The following is a 16,117-nucleotide window of genomic DNA, read 5'->3' as shown; positions in this document are numbered from 1 at the left end:
AAAAGCAGGTGTGATGACCACTACACTTTGAAACACAACACTTAAGCAGTGTTTTAATTGACCGTTGTTGTACACAGGTGTTTTATGATCTTCCGAAAAGACAATGCAACTTTCTTCTAGAGAATCCTGTTCAGAAGGATATGACCATGGTTTTTAGTGGGGATGAAAACTTGAACATTTCACTTGTATATCAGACTAAATGACCACCACCATATGAATTCTAGATTGAAATATGTGATTTCATTTGTCTTTGCTTTAAATGGGTGTCTACTGAACATGAGAATTCTTACATAAAATATTTCATAAGGATAACCAAAAGTTAAAAATTAAACTATGGTTTCACTGGGGATTGAACCCAGGACCTTCTGTGTGTAAAGCAGACGTGATGACCACTACACTATGAAACCCACCACAGGTCAGTTGGTTTGGATGACAGCTGCAGAAAATGGTTGTCCACTGATCTTTCAAAACACAATATAATTTTCTTCTAAAGAAACCTGTTCAAAAAGATGTGCTCATAAGTGATAAAAAGTAGGACAATCTAACTGTAAATCAGACAAATTGACTGCTACCATATGAATTACAGATTGTAATATGTCATTTCAATTGTCTTTCGTTTAAATGGGTGGCCATGGAATTTGAGTATGCTTACATATAATTGTTTTTCAAAAATAACCAATGGTTAAAGATTAAGCCCTTGGTTTCACTGGGGATTGAACCCAGGACCTTCTGCGTGTAAAGCAGATGTGATGACCACTACACTATGAAACCCAACTTGTCCCTATGTTTTTCATTGACCGTTGCAGTACATGGGTGTCTCCTGATCATTCCAAAATCATACATTGTAATTTTCTTCAACAGACGCATGTTCAAAAGGATAATCCCATAGTTTTGGTGGGGATGAAAGTGAAGAGCTTCCACTTGCAAAGCAGATGTAATGACCACTTCCAAATAAATTATTGTTTGAAATGTGTCATTTCATTTCTTTTTCCTTCAAATGGGTATCTACAGAACATTAGAATGCTTCGAAAGAAAATTTATTGAGGATAACCAAAGGTTAATGACTCTGGCTTTCATTTGACTTAGGATAGATCTCAGGACATACTGAATGAAAAGCAGGTGTGATGACCACTACACTTTGAAACACAACACTTAAGCAGTGTTTTAATTGACCGTTGTTGTACACAGGTGTTTTATGATCTTCCGAAAAGACAATGCAACTTTCTTCTAGAGAATCCTGTTCAGAAGGATATGACCATGGTTTTTAGTAGGGATGAAAACTTGAACATTTCACTTGTATATAAGACTAAATGACCACCACCATATGAATTCTAGATTGAAATATGTGATTTCATTTGTCTTTGCTTTAAATGGGTGTCTACTGAACATGAGAATTCTTACATAAAATATTTCATAAGGATAACCAAAAGGTAAACTATGGTTTCACTGGGGATTGAACCCAGGACCTTCTGTGTGTAAAGCAGACGTGATGACCACTACACTATGAAACCCACCACAGGTCAGTTGGTTTGGATGACAGCTGCAGAAAATGGCTGTCCACTGATCTTTCAAAACACAATATAATTTTCTTCTAAAGAAACCTGTTCAAAAAGATGTGCTCATAAGTGATAAAAAGTAGGACAATCTAACTGTAAATCAGACAAATTGACTGCTACCATATGAATTACAGATTGTAATATGTCATTTCAATTGTCTTTCGTTTAAATGGGTGGCCATGGAATTTGAGTATGCTTACATATAATTGTTTTTCAAAAATAACCAATGGTTAAAGATTAAGCCGTTGGTTTCACTGGGGATTGAACCCAGGACCTTCTGCGTGTAAAGCAGATGTGATGACCACTACACTATGAAACCCAACTTGTCCCTATGTTTTTCATTGACCGTTGCAGTACATGGGTGTCTCCTGATCATTCCAAAATCATACATTGTAATTTTCTTCAACAGACGCATGTTCAAAAGGATAATCCCATAGTTTTGGTGGGGATGAAACTGAAGAGCTTCCACTTGCAAAGCAGATGTAATGACCACTTCCAAATAAATTATTGTTTGAAATGTGTCATTTCATTTCTTTTTCCTTCAAATGGGTATCTACAGAACATTAGAATGCTTCGAAAGAAAATTTATTGAGGATAACCAAGGGTTAATGACTCTGGCTTTCATTTGACTTAGGATAGATCTCAGGACATACTGAATGAAAAGCAGGTGTGATGACCACTACACTTTGAAACACAACACTTAAGCAGTGTTTTAATTGACCGTTGTTGTACACAGGTGCTTTATGATCTTCCGAAAAGACAATGCAACTTTCTTCTAGAGAATCCTGTTCAGAAGGATATGACCATGGTTTTTAGTGGGGATGAAAACTTGAACATTTCACTTGTAAATCAGACTAAATGACCACCACCATATGAATTCTAGATTGAAATATGTGATTTCATTTGTCTTTGCTTTAAATGGGTGTCTACTGAACATGAGAATTCTTACATAAAATATTTCATAAGGATAACCAAAAGGTAAACTATGGTTTCACTGGGGATTGAACCCAGGACCTTCTGTGTGTAAAGCAGACGTGATGACCACTACACTATGAAACCCACCACAGGTCAGTTGGTTTGGATGACAGCTGCAGAAAATGGCTGTCCACTGATCTTTCAAAACACAATATAATTTTCTTCTAAAGAAACCTGTTCAAAAAGATGTGCTCATAAGTGATAAAAAGTAGGACAATCTAACTGTAAATCAGACAAATTGACTGCTACCATATGAATTACAGATTGTAATATGTCATTTCAATTGTCTTTCGTTTAAATGGGTGGCCATGGAATTTGAGTATGCTTACATATAATTGTTTTTCAAAAATAACCAATGGTTAAAGATTAAGCCCTTGGTTTCACTGGGGATTGAACCCAGGACCTTCTGCGTGTAAAGCAGATGTGATGACCACTACACTATGAAACCCAACTTGTCCCAATGTTTTTCATTGACCGTTGCAGTACATGGGTGTCTCCTGATCATTCCAAAATCATACATTGTAATTTTCTTCAACAGACGCATTTTCAAAAGGATAATCCCATAGTTTTGGTGGGGATGAAAGTGAAGAGCTTCCACTTGCAAAGCAGATGTAATGACCACTTCCAAATAAATTATTGTTTGAAATGTGTCATTTCATTTCTTTTTCCTTCAAATGGGTATCTACAGAACATTAGAATGCTTCGAAAGAAAATTTATTGAGGATAACCAAGGGTTAATGACTCTGGCTTTCATTTGACTTAGGATAGATCTCATAAGTGATAAAAAGTAGGAAAATCTAACTGTAAATCAGACAAATTGACTGCTACCATATGAATTACAGATTGTAATATGTAATTTCAATTGTCTTTCGTTTAAATGGGTGGCCATGGAATTTGAGTATGCTTACATATAATTGTTTTTCAAAAATAACCAATGGTTAAAGATTAAGCCCTTGGTTTCACTGGGGATTGAACCCAGGACCTTCTGCGTGTAAAGCAGATGTGATGACCACTACACTATGAAACCCAACTTGTCCCTATGTTTTTCATTGACCGTTGCAGTACATGGGTGTCTCCTGATCATTCCAAAATCATACATTGTAATTTTCTTCAACAGACGCATGTTCAAAAGGATAATCCCATAGCAGATGTAATGACCACTTCCAAATAAATTATTGTTTGAAATGTGTCATTTCATTTCTTTTTCCTTCAAATGGGTATCTACAGAACATTAGAATGCTTCGAAAGAAAATTTATTGAGGATAACCAAGGGTTAATGACTCTGGCTTTCATTTGACTTAGGATAGATCTCAGGACATACTGAATGAAAAGCAGGTGTGATGACCACTACACTTTGAAACACAACACTTAAGCAGTGTTTTAATTGACCGTTGTTGTACACAGGTGTTTTATGATCTTCCGAAAAGACAATGCAACTTTCTTCTAGAGAATCCTGTTCAGAAGGATATGACCATGGTTTTTAGTGGGGATGAAAACTTGAACATTTCACTTGTATATCAGACTAAATGACCACCACCATATGAATTCTAGATTGAAATATGTGATTTCATTTGTCTTTGCTTTAAATGGGTGTCTACTGAACATGAGAATTCTTACATAAAATATTTCATAAGGATAACCAAAAGTTAAAAATTAAACTATGGTTTCACTGGGGATTGAACCCAGGACCTTCTGTGTGTAAAGCAGACGTGATGACCACTACACTATGAAACCCACCACAGGTCAGTTGGTTTGGATGACAGCTGCAGAAAATGGTTGTCCACTGATCTTTCAAAACACAATATAATTTTCTTCTAAAGAAACCTGTTCAAAAAGATGTGCTCATAAGTGATAAAAAGTAGGACAATCTAACTGTAAATCAGACAAATTGACTGCTACCATATGAATTACAGATTGTAATATGTCATTTCAATTGTCTTTCGTTTAAATGGGTGGCCATGGAATTTGAGTATGCTTACATATAATTGTTTTTCAAAAATAACCAATGGTTAAAGATTAAGCCCTTGGTTTCACTGGGGATTGAACCCAGGACCTTCTGCGTGTAAAGCAGATGTGATGACCACTACACTATGAAACCCAACTTGTCCCTATGTTTTTCATTGACCGTTGCAGTACATGGGTGTCTCCTGATCATTCCAAAATCATACATTGTAATTTTCTTCAACAAACGCATGTTCAAAAGGATAATCCCATAGTTTTGGTGGGGATGAAAGTGAAGAGCTTCCACTTGCAAAGCAGATGTAATGACCACTTCCAAATAAATTATTGTTTGAAATGTGTAATTTCATTTCTTTTTCCTTCAAATGGGTATCTACAGAACATTAGAATGCTTCGAAAGAAAATTTATTGAGGATAACCAAGGGTTAATGACTCTGGCTTTCATTTGACTTAGGATAGATCTCAGGACATACTGAATGAAAAGCAGGTGTGATGACCACTACACTTTGAAACACAACACTTAAGCAGTGTTTTAATTGACCGTTGTTGTACACAGGTGTTTTATGATCTTCCGAAAAGACAATGCAACTTTCTTCTAGAGAATCCTGTTCAGAAGGATATGACCATGGTTTTTAGTGGGGATGAAAACTTGAACATTTCACTTGTAAATCAGACTAAATGACCACCACCATATGAATTCTAGATTGAAATATGTGATTTCATTTGTCTTTGCTTTAAATGGGTGTCTACTGAACATGAGAATTCTTACATAAAATATTTCATAAGGATAACCAAAAGTTAAAAATTAAACTATGGTTTCACTGGGGATTGAACCCAGGACCTTCTGCGTGTAAAGCAGACGTGATGACCACTACACTATGAAACCCATCACAGATCAGTTGGATTGGATGACAGCTGCAGAAAACGGTTGTCCACTGATCTTTCAAAACACAATATAATTTTCTTCTAAAGAAACCTGTTCAAAAAGATGTGCTCATAAGTGATAAAAAGTAGGACAATCTAACTGTAAATCAGACAAATGGACTACTACCATATGAATTATAGATTGTAATATGTCATTTCAATTGTCTTTCGTTTAAATGGGTGGCCATGGAATTTGAGTATGCTTACATACAATTGTTTTTTAAAAATAACCAATGGTTAAAGCTTAAGCCCTTGGTTTCACTGGGGATTGAACCCAGGACCTTCTGCGTGTAAAGCAGATGTTATGACCACTACACTATGAAACCCAACTTGTCCCTATGTTTTTCATTGACCGTTGCAGTACATGGGTGTCTCCTGATCATTCCAAAATCATACATTGTAATTTTCTTCAACAGACGCATGTTCAAAAGGATAATCCCATAGCAGATGTAATGACCACTTCCAAATAAATTATTGTTTGAAATGTGTCATTTCATTTCTTTTTCCTTCAAATGGGTATCTACAGAACATTAGAATGCTTCGAAAGAAAATTTATTGAGGATAACCAAGGGTTTATGACTATGGCTTTCATTTGACTTAGGATAGATCTCAGGACATACTGAATGAAAAGCAGGTGTGATGACCACTACACTTTGAAACACAACACTTAAGCAGTGTTTTAATTGACCGTTGTTGTACACAGGTGTTTTATGATCTTCCGAAAAGACAATGCAACTTTCTTCTAGAGAATCCTGTTCAGAAGGATATGACCATGGTTTTTAGTGGGGATGAAAACTTGAACATTTCACTTGTATATCAGACTAAATGACCACCACCATATGAATTCTAGATTGAAATATGTGATTTCATTTGTCTTTGCTTTAAATGGGTGTCTACTGAACATGAGAATTCTTACATAAAATATTTCATAAGGATAACCAAAAGTTAAAAATTAAACTATGGTTTCACTGGGGATTGAACCCAGGACCTTCTGTGTGTAAAGCAGACGTGATGACCACTACACTATGAAACCCACCACAGGTCAGTTGGTTTGGATGACAGCTGCAGAAAATGGTTGTCCACTGATCTTTCAAAACACAATATAATTTTCTTCTAAAGAAACCTGTTCAAAAAGATGTGCTCATAAGTGATAAAAAGTAGGACAATCTAACTGTAAATCAGACAAATTGACTGCTACCATATGAATTACAGATTGTAATATGTCATTTCAATTGTCTTTCGTTTAAATGGGTGGCCATGGAATTTGAGTATGCTTACATATAATTGTTTTTCAAAAATAACCAATGGTTAAAGATTAAGCCCTTGGTTTCACTGGGGATTGAACCCAGGACCTTCTGCGTGTAAAGCAGATGTGATGACCACTACACTATGAAACCCAACTAGTCCCTATGTTTTTCATTGACCGTTGCAGTACATGGGTGTCTCCTGATCATTCCAAAATCATACATTGTAATTTTCTTCAACAGACGCATGTTCAAAAGGATAATCCCATAGCAGATGTAATGACCACTTCCAAATAAATTATTGTTTGAAATGTGTCATTTCATTTCTTTTTCCTTCAAATGGGTATCTACAGAACATTAGAATGCTTCGAAAGAAAATTTATTGAGGATAACCAAGGGTTTATGACTCTGGCTTTCATTTGACTTAGGATAGATCTCAGGACATACTGAATGAAAAGCAGGTGTGATGACCACTACACTTTGAAACACAACACTTAAGCAGTGTTTTAATTGACCGTTGTTGTACACAGGTGTTTTATGATTAGAGATGAGCGAACACTAAAATGCTCGGGTACTCGTTATTCGAGACGAACTTTTCCCGATGCTCGAGTGCTCGTCTCGAATAACGAACCCCATTGAAGTCAATGGGAGACTCGAGCATTTTTCAAGGGGACCAAGGCTCTGCACAGGGAAGCTTGGCCAAACACCTGGGAACCTCAGAAAAGGATGGAAACACCACGGAAATGGACAGGAAACAGCAGGGGCAGCATGCATGGATGCCTCTGAGGCTGCCTAATCGCACCATTATGCCAAAATTATGGGCAACAGCATGGCCATGACAGAGTGACAGAATGAAGCTAGATAGCATCTAAAACATCCGATAATTGACCCTGACACTATAGGGGACGGCATGCAGAGGCAGCGGCAGCAGCGGCAGGCTAGAGAGTGGCATGGCGACATACCCTAAATGGACTCAGGCTTCAAACCAATGGGTGGCAGAGAGGAACCAAAGGAGGTGAGCAAGAAGCGCTCAAATAATATCGCTACATGATAAAAGTTTGCCAGTATATTTTGTGGATTACACAGCAGGGTGGCGACAAAGTTAACATGGAAGCCATGAAAACAACCCAAAATTCTGCCTGACACAGCTCGTTTGATAAGGGGACCATGTATGCTTACAGTTCATGCCAGTCGCTGCACTTGCTGCCAGTCTCCTTTCGAATAGTTTAAAATAATAATAACCCTCATCCATAAAGCTCTGTATAATGCTGCACCCCCCTACCTCTCCTCTCTTATCTCAGTCTATCGCCCAACCCGTGCTCTTAGATCCGCCAGTGATCTTAGATTAACCTCTACCCTAGTGCGGACCTCCCACTCGCGTCTCCAAGACTTCTCTAGAGCTGCACCAATTCTATGGAATGCTCTGCCCCGGACTATCAGACTAATACCTAACCTCCAAAGTTTCAAACGTGCTCTTAAAACCCATTTCTTTAGGCAAGCCTATAACACTCATTAACTGCATGAAGTTTTAACTCTTCTACTAACCCGTCCTGTGTCGTCCTCCCATCTGTTATCCAGCAACCAACAGGCACCAGACTTCTCTGCAGTCCCATTCACCCTGGACCTGGTATATAAGATGACGGCTGAGTGTTTCAAGCGACAGCAATTCCATTTATTATATTTTTTTCTATTCCCTAAGAAGAATGGCTTGACCATTAAATATTCTTTTACCTCGTGTTACCCCATCATCTTCATAAACCGTAAGCTCTGGCGAGCAGGGACCTCACTCCTGTTGTTCCATACAAATGTTGTGCTCTGTTACATTACATTTGTATTTGTTTCCTATGATTTGTAAAGCGCTGCAGAATATGATGACGCTATATAAATAAAGATTATTATTATTATGGAGGCAGTGAACTAGTAGTAGATTAAAGGTGCTGCAACTATGTTAGTTGGATCTTGTGATGGAGCTGGCGCTCTGCAGCCAGGCGAGCTTTCGCCAATCCAAGCCCCTGTTTCTAGGCTACTCCCCAAACAGCACTTCTAAGAACCTTTTGTATAAGATCAAGTGTAGTAGCGTTCTTATAAGTTTAGGATATGCCGGGTGAGGGGAATGTAAACAGATGCGCAAGAAGCGCTGAAATAATATCCCTAAATGGTAAAAGTTTGCCAGTATATTTTGTGGATTACACAGCAGGGTGGCGACAAAGTTAACAACTTTGATGTGGAATGCCCTGTAATAGCTCTTGGGCGGTGTGCCTTTTATCGCCTAGGCTCAGCAGTTTCAGCACCGCCTGCTGTCGCTTAGCGACGGCACTGCTGCTGTGCCTAGAGCTACCGACTGATGGCGCCATGCCCACGGATGGTAATTCGGAGGAGGAGGAGGTGGAGGAGGGGTGGGAGGAGGTATAGTAGGCCTTTGAGACCTGGACCGAGGTAGGCCCCGCAATTCTCTGCGTCGCCAGTATATGAGCAGCCCCAGGGTCAGACTCGGTCCCAGCCTGCACCAAGTTAAGTGTAGTAGCGTTCTTATAAGTTTGGGATATGGCGGGTGAGGGGAATGTAAACAGATGCGCAAGAAGCGCATGATGCGCATGGAGCTGGCGCTCCGCTGCCAGGCGAGCTTTCGCCAATCCAAGCCGCTGTCTCTAGGCTACTCCCCAAACAGCACTTCTAAGAACCTTTTGTATAAGATCAAGTGTAGTAGCGTTCTTATAAGTTTAGGATATGCCGGGTGAGGGGAATGTAAACAGATGCGCAAGAAGCGCTGAAATAATATCCCTAAATGGTAAAAGTTTGCCAGTATATTTTGTGGATAACACAGCAGGGTGGCGACAAAGTTAACAACTTTGATGTGGAATCCATGAAAACAACCCAAATTTCTGCCTGACACACCTCGTTTGATAAAGGGACGATGTATGGAGGCAGCTATATGGACGACTTTTGGAGGTAGCAATGGAGACAACGTGTGGAGGCTGCTATGGAGACAATTTAATTTGGATAGTGCCTGTATGTGGCAGTCCCAAACATTTTTCAAACCAGAGGAGCAGGTAGGTGGAACTCCAGTAAAATGGAATAGATTGAGTGCCTGTATGTGGCAGTCCCAAAAATGTTTCAAACCAGAGGAGCAGGTAGGTGGCCCTCCAGTAAAATGGAATAGATTGAGTGCCTGTATGTGGCAGTCCCAAAAATTCTTCAAACCAGAGGAGCAGGTAGGTGGCCCTGCAGTAAAATGGAATAGATTGAGTGCCTGTATGTGGCAGTCCCAAAAATGTTTCAAACCAGAGGAGCAGGTAGGTGGCCCTCCAGTAAAATGGAATAGATTGAGTGCCTGTATGTGGCAGTCCCAAAAATTCTTCAAACCAGAGGAGCAGGTAGGTGGCCCTCCAGTAAAATGGAATAGATTGAGTGCCTGTATGTGGCAGTCCCAAAAATTCTTCAAACCAGAGGAGCAGGTAGGTGGCCCTGCAGTAAAATGGAATAGATTGAGTGCCTGTATGTGGCAGTCCCAAAAATGTTTCAAACCAGAGGAGCAGGTAGGTGGCCCTCCAGTAAAATGGAATAGATTGAGTGCCTGTATGTGGCAGTCCCAAAAATTCTTCAAACCAGAGGAGCAGGTAGGTGGCCCTGCAGTAAAATGGAATAGATTGAGTGCCTGTATGTGGCAGTCCCAAAAATTCTTCAAACCAGAGGAGCAGGTAGGTGGCCCTGCAGTAAAATGGAATAGATTGAGTGCCTGTATGTGGCAGTCCCAAAAATGTTTCAAACCAGAGGAGCAGGTAGGTGGCCCTCCAGTAAAATGGAATAGATTGAGTGCCTGTATGTGGCAGTCCCAAAAATTGTTCAAACCAGAGGAGCAGGTAGGTGGCCCTGCAGTAAAATGGAATAGATTGAGTGCCTGTATGTGGCAGTCCCAAAAATGTTTCAAACCAGAGGAGCAGGTAGGTGGCCCTCCAGTAAAATGGAATAGATTGAGTGCCTGTATGTGGCAGTCCCAAAAATTTTTTAAAACAGAGGACCGGGTAGGTGGCCCTCCAGAAAAATGGAATAGATTGAGTGCCTGTATGTGGCACTCACAAAAATTGTTTCAAACAGAGGACCGGGTAGGTGGCCCTCCAGAAAAATTAAATGCATGAAGTACTATAGCAAGAGCCAGTGGGCCCTGTCAAAAAATAGCCATTTTCCTCTGCTTTACTGTACAAAGAGGAGGAGAAGGAGGAAAATGAGGAGGAGGAGGAGGAGTGGATCAATTATTCAGGTTGAGCTTCCTTCACCTGGTGGAGATTGGAAATTCTGAGAAATCCAGCCTTTATTCATTTTAATAAGCGTCAGCCTGTCAGCGCTGTCAGTCGACAGGCGTGTACGCTTATCGGTGATGATGCCACCAGCTGCACTGAAAACCCGCTCGGACAAGACGCTAGCGGCAGGGCAGGCAAGAACCTCCAAGGCGTACAGCGCCAGTTCGTGCCACATGTCCAGCTTTGAAACCCAGTAGTTGTAGGGAGCTGTGTGATCATTTAGGACGATGGTATGGTCAGCTACGTACTCCCTCACCATCTTTCTGTAAAGATCAGCCCTACTCTGCCGAGACTGGGGACAGGTGACAGTGTCTTGCTGGGGTGACATAAAGCTGGCAAAAGCCTTGTAAAGCGTACCCTTGCCAGTGCTGGACAAGCTGCCTGCTCGCCTACTCTCCCTCGCTACTTGTCCCGCAGAACTACGCACTCTGCCGCTAGCGCTGTCAGAAGGGAAATACTGTTTCAGCTTGTGCACCAGGGCCTGCTGGTATTCATGCATTCTCACACTCCTTTCCTCTGCAGGGATGAGAGTGGAAAGATTTTGCTTGTACCGTGGGTCCAGGAGAGTGAACACCCAGTAATCGGTGCTGGAATAAATTCTTTGAACGCGAGGGTCACGGGATAGGCAGCCTAGCATGAAATCTGCCATATGCGCCAGAGTACCAACGCGTAAGAATTCACTCCCCTCACTGGCCTGACTGTCCATTTCCTCCTCCTCCAACTCCTCCAACTCCTCTTCTTCTGCCCATACACGCTGAACAGTGAAGGACTCAACAATGGTCCCCTCTTGTGTCTCGCCAACATTCTCCTCCTCTTCCTCCTCATCCTCCTCCACCTCCACCTCCTCCGATATGCGCTGAGAAACAGACCTCAGGGTGCTTTGGCTATCAACAAGGGAATATTCTTCCCCCGTCTCTTGTGACGAGCGCAAAGCTTCCGACTTCATGCTGACCAGAGAGTTTTTCAACAGGCCAAGCAGCGGGATGGTGAGGCTGATGATGGCGGCATCGCCACTGACCATCTGTGTTGACTCCTCAAAGTTACTCAGCACCTGACAGATATCAGACATCCACGTCCACTCCTCATTGTAGACTTGAGGAAGCTGACTGACCTGACTACCAGTTCTGGTGGAAGTTGACATCTGGCAGTCTACAATCGCTCTGCGCTGCTGGTAAACTCTGGATAACATGGTCAGTGTTGAATTCCACCTCGTGGGCACGTCGCACAACAGTCGGTGAGCGGGCAGTTGGAGGCGGCGCTGCGCTGCCCTGAGAGTGGCAGCATCTGGGCTGGACTTCCTGAAATGCGCACAGATGCGGCGCACCTTCGTGAGCAAATCAGACAGATTGGGGTATGTCTTGAGGAAACGCTGCACTATCAGATTTAACACATGGGCCAGGCATGGCACATGTGTCAGTCTGCCGAGTTGCCACACACAACCATTCCCGGCTTGAGGTTCAGCGGTGCCAGCCACAGATCAGTCTGCGCCGTGATGCCCTGTAATAGCTCTTGGGCGGTGTGCCTTTTGTCGCCTAGGCTCAGCAGTTTGAGCACCGCCTGCTGTCGCTTAGCGACGGCACTGCTGCTGTGCCTAGAGCTACCGACTGATGGCGCCGTGCCCACGGATGGTAGTTCGGAGGAGGAGGTGGAGGAGGGGTGGGAGGAGGAGGAGGCATAGTAGGCCTGAAACACCTGGACCGAGGTAGGCCCCGCAATCCTCGGCGTCGGCAGTATATGAGCAGCCCCAGGGTCAGACTCGGTCCCAGCCTCCACCAAGTTAACCCAATGTGCCGTCAGCGATATATAGTGGCCCTGCCCGGCAGCACTCGTCCACGTGTCCGTGGTCAGGTGGACCTTGTCAGAAACGGCGTTGGTCAGGGCACGGATGATGTTGTCTGACACGTGCTGGTGCAGGGCTGGGACGGCACATCGGGAAAAGTAGTGGCGGCTGGGGACCGAATACCGAGGGGCGGCCGCCGCCATGAGGTTGCGAAAGGCCTCGGTCTCTACTAGCCTATAGGGCAGCATCTCCAGGCTAAGCAATCTGGAGATGTGCACATTAAGGGCTTGGGCGTGCGGGTGGGTTGCACTATATTTGCGTTTCCGCTCCAGCGTCTGGGGTATGGAGAGCTGAACGCTGGTGGATGCTGTGGAGGATCGTGGAGGCGACGATGGGGTTTTTGTGCCAGGGTCCTGGGCAGGGGGCTGACTATCAGCTGACACAGGGGAAGGAGCAGTGGTGTGCACGGCCGGAGGTGAACGGGCTTGTTGCCACTGAGTGGGGTGCTTAGCATTCATATGCCTGCGCATACTGGTGGTAGTTAAGCTAGTAGTGGTGGAACCCCTGCTGAGCCTGGTTTGGCAAATGTTGCACACCACAGTCCGTCGGTCATCCGGTGTTTCCTTAAAGAACCTCCACACTTCTGAAGATCTAGCCCTCGCCGCAAGAGCCCTCACCACGGGAGCTTCACTAGTTGACAGTGGCGCTGATGCACCAGCTCTGGCCCTGCCTCTCCGTCTGGCCCCACCACTGCCTCTTCCAACCTGTTCAGGTCGAGGACTCTCCTCCGTCTCAGAAGCACTGTGTTCACCCGGCCTCTCAACCCAGCTTGGGTCTGTCACCTCATCATCCTCCGATCCCTCAGTCTGCTCCCCCCTCGGACTTCCTGCCCTGACAACAACTTCCCCACTGTCTGACAACCGTGTCTCCTCATCGTCGGACACCTCTTTACACACTTCCACTACGTCAAGAAGGTCATCATCACCCACAGACTGTGACTGGTGGAAAACCTGGGCATCGGAAAATTGCTCAGCAGCAACCGGACAAGTGGTTTGTGACTGTGGGAAGGGTCCAGAAAACAGTTCCTCAGAGTATGCCGGTTCAAATGGCAAATTTTCCTGGGAGGGGGCAGACTGGGGGGGAGGAGGCTGAGGTGCAGGAGCTGGAGGAGTGGGGATTTCGGTGACATGGGTGGACTGCGTGGAAGACTGACTGGTGGTGGACAAATTGCTCGAAGCATTGTCAGCAATCCACGACATCACCTGTTCGCACTGTTCTGGCCTCAACAGTGCTCTACCACGAGTCCCAGTAACTTCAGACATGAACCTAGGGAGTGTAGCTCTGCGGCGTTCCCCTGCTCCCTCATCAGCAGGTGGTGTCTCACCCCGCTCAGGACCACGGCCTCTGACCCCTGCAGTAGTTGGACGCCCACGTCCCCGCCCTCGTCCTCTACCCCTAGCCCTCGGGTTAAACATTTTTAAAATGAGAGTTATAACTTTTTTTTTTTTTTTACTTCTTTTTGTTTTTTTTTGTGTTTTTTTGTGTTTTTTTTTTTTTTGTGTTTTTTGTTTTTTTTTGAGTTTTTAAAACCAAACAATCCTATCCTATTGCTATGGCTATTTTCTAGCCAAGTATCAAAGGAAGCACACTACTATGCCAGATGAGATGACACTGAGTTATTGCCTAATAGAAATCCAACCCCTACTGAATTTTGCCACTTCGGCCTTTGCTATGGATATGTGCGCCACTAAGCGCAGAACACAGCGGTCGCAAGTCTCACTACAAATTGCTCAGAATTGGCAAGTACATGCACTGCAGAAACTACAGCCACCAGCAGATCAACCAGAAATCAAATATATAGAACGCTACTGTAGGCTTCAAGAAGCTGTTTGTATTCTCCTATGGCTATTTTCTAGCCAAGTATCAAAGGAAGCACACTACTATGCCAGATGAGATGACACTGAGTTATTGCCTAATAGAAATCCAACCCCTACTGAATTTTCCCACTTCGGCCTTTGCTATGGATATGTGCGCCACTAAGCGCAGAACACAGTGGTCGCAAATCTCACTACAAATTGCTCAGAATTGGCAAGTACATGCACTGCAGAAACTACAGCCACCAGCAGATCAACCAGAAATCAAATATATAGAACGCTACTGTAGGCTTCAAGAAGCTGTTTGTATTCTCCTATGGCTATTTTCTAGCCAAGTATCAAAGGAAGCACACTACTATGCCAGATGAGATGACACTGAGTTATTGCCTAATAGAAATCCAACCCCTACTGAATTTTCCCACTTCGGCCTTTGCTATGGATATGTGCGCCACTAAGCGCAGAACACAGCGGTCGCAAGTCTCACTACAAATTGCTCAGAATTGGCAAGTACATGCACTGCAGAAACTACAGCCACCAGCAGATCAACCAGAAATCAAATATATAGAACGCTACTGTAGGCTTCAAGAAGCTGTTTGTATTCTCCTATGGCTATTTTCTAGCCAAGTATCAAAGGAAGCACACTACTATGCCAGATGAGATGACACTGAGTTATTGCCTAATAGAAATCCAACCCCTACTGAATTTTCCCACTTCGGCCTTTGCTATGGATATGTGCGCCACTAAGCGCAGAACACAGCGGTCGCAAGTCTCACTACAAATTGCTCAGAATTGGCAAGTACATGCACTGCAGAAACTACAGCCACCAGCAGATCAACCAGAAATCAAATATATAGAACGCTACTGTAGGCTTCAAGAAGCTGTTTGTATTCTCCTATGGCTATTTTCTAGCCAAGTATCAAAGGAAGCACACTACTATGCCAGATGAGATGACACTGAGTTATTGCCTAATAGAAATCCAACCCCTACTGAATTTTCCCACTTCGGCCTTTGCTATGGATATGTGCGCCACTAAGCGCAGAACACAGCGGTCGCAAGTCTCACTACAAATTGCTCAGAATTGGCAAGTACATGCACTGCAGAAACTACAGCCACCAGCAGATCAACCAGAAATCAAATATATAGAACGCTACTGTAGGCTTCAAGAAGCTGTTTGTATTCTCCTATGGCTATTTTCTAGCCAAGTATCAAAGGAAGCACACTACTATGCCAGATGAGATGACACTGAGTAAGTGCCTAATAGAAATCCAACCCCTACTGAATTTTCCCACTTCGGTCTTTGCTATGGATATGTGTGCCACTAAGAGCTAAACACAACGGTAGCAAGTCCCCCTGCTAATTCCTCACAAAATGGTAATAGATGCAAATTAAAATAAAAAAAGTAGAACGTTATTGTAGCCCTAAGAAGGGCTGTTGGGTTCTTTGAGAATCACTCCTGCCTAACAGTAAGCTAATAGAACACCCTAACGCTTTCCCTGACCAGCAGCAG

At 43.2% G+C, this 16,117-nt stretch overlaps 7 non-coding genes across 7 annotated transcripts; all 7 read right to left on the bottom strand.

Moving 5' to 3' along the window:
• Positions 1-698: 698 nt before the first annotated feature.
• Positions 699-771, bottom strand: TRNAV-UAC (transfer RNA valine (anticodon UAC)). The gene has a single exon. It is a non-coding gene; the product is annotated as a tRNA-Val (tRNA).
• Positions 772-1,802: 1,031 nt separating this feature from the next.
• On the bottom strand, positions 1,803-1,875 carry TRNAV-UAC (transfer RNA valine (anticodon UAC)). The gene has a single exon. It is a non-coding gene; the product is annotated as a tRNA-Val (tRNA).
• Positions 1,876-2,906: 1,031 nt separating this feature from the next.
• Positions 2,907-2,979, bottom strand: TRNAV-UAC (transfer RNA valine (anticodon UAC)). Its single transcript has one exon. It is a non-coding gene; the product is annotated as a tRNA-Val (tRNA).
• Positions 2,980-3,485: 506 nt separating this feature from the next.
• Positions 3,486-3,558, bottom strand: TRNAV-UAC (transfer RNA valine (anticodon UAC)). Its single transcript has one exon. It is a non-coding gene; the product is annotated as a tRNA-Val (tRNA).
• Positions 3,559-4,556: 998 nt separating this feature from the next.
• Positions 4,557-4,629, bottom strand: TRNAV-UAC (transfer RNA valine (anticodon UAC)). Its single transcript has one exon. It is a non-coding gene; the product is annotated as a tRNA-Val (tRNA).
• A 674-nt stretch (positions 4,630-5,303) lies between these two features.
• TRNAV-UAC (transfer RNA valine (anticodon UAC)) lies at positions 5,304-5,376 on the bottom strand. Its single transcript has one exon. It is a non-coding gene; the product is annotated as a tRNA-Val (tRNA).
• A 1,362-nt stretch (positions 5,377-6,738) lies between these two features.
• Positions 6,739-6,811, bottom strand: TRNAV-UAC (transfer RNA valine (anticodon UAC)). Its single transcript has one exon. It is a non-coding gene; the product is annotated as a tRNA-Val (tRNA).
• Between the last annotated feature and the right edge of the window lie 9,306 nt (positions 6,812-16,117).

The sequence above is a fragment of the Engystomops pustulosus genome, chromosome 7 (genome assembly GCF_040894005.1).
Source record: "Engystomops pustulosus chromosome 7, aEngPut4.maternal, whole genome shotgun sequence".
Classification (NCBI taxonomy): Eukaryota; Metazoa; Chordata; class Amphibia; order Anura; family Leptodactylidae; genus Engystomops; species Engystomops pustulosus.
Note: the sequence above shows the minus strand (reverse complement) of the source record. Positions and strands in the feature narration are given on the sequence as shown.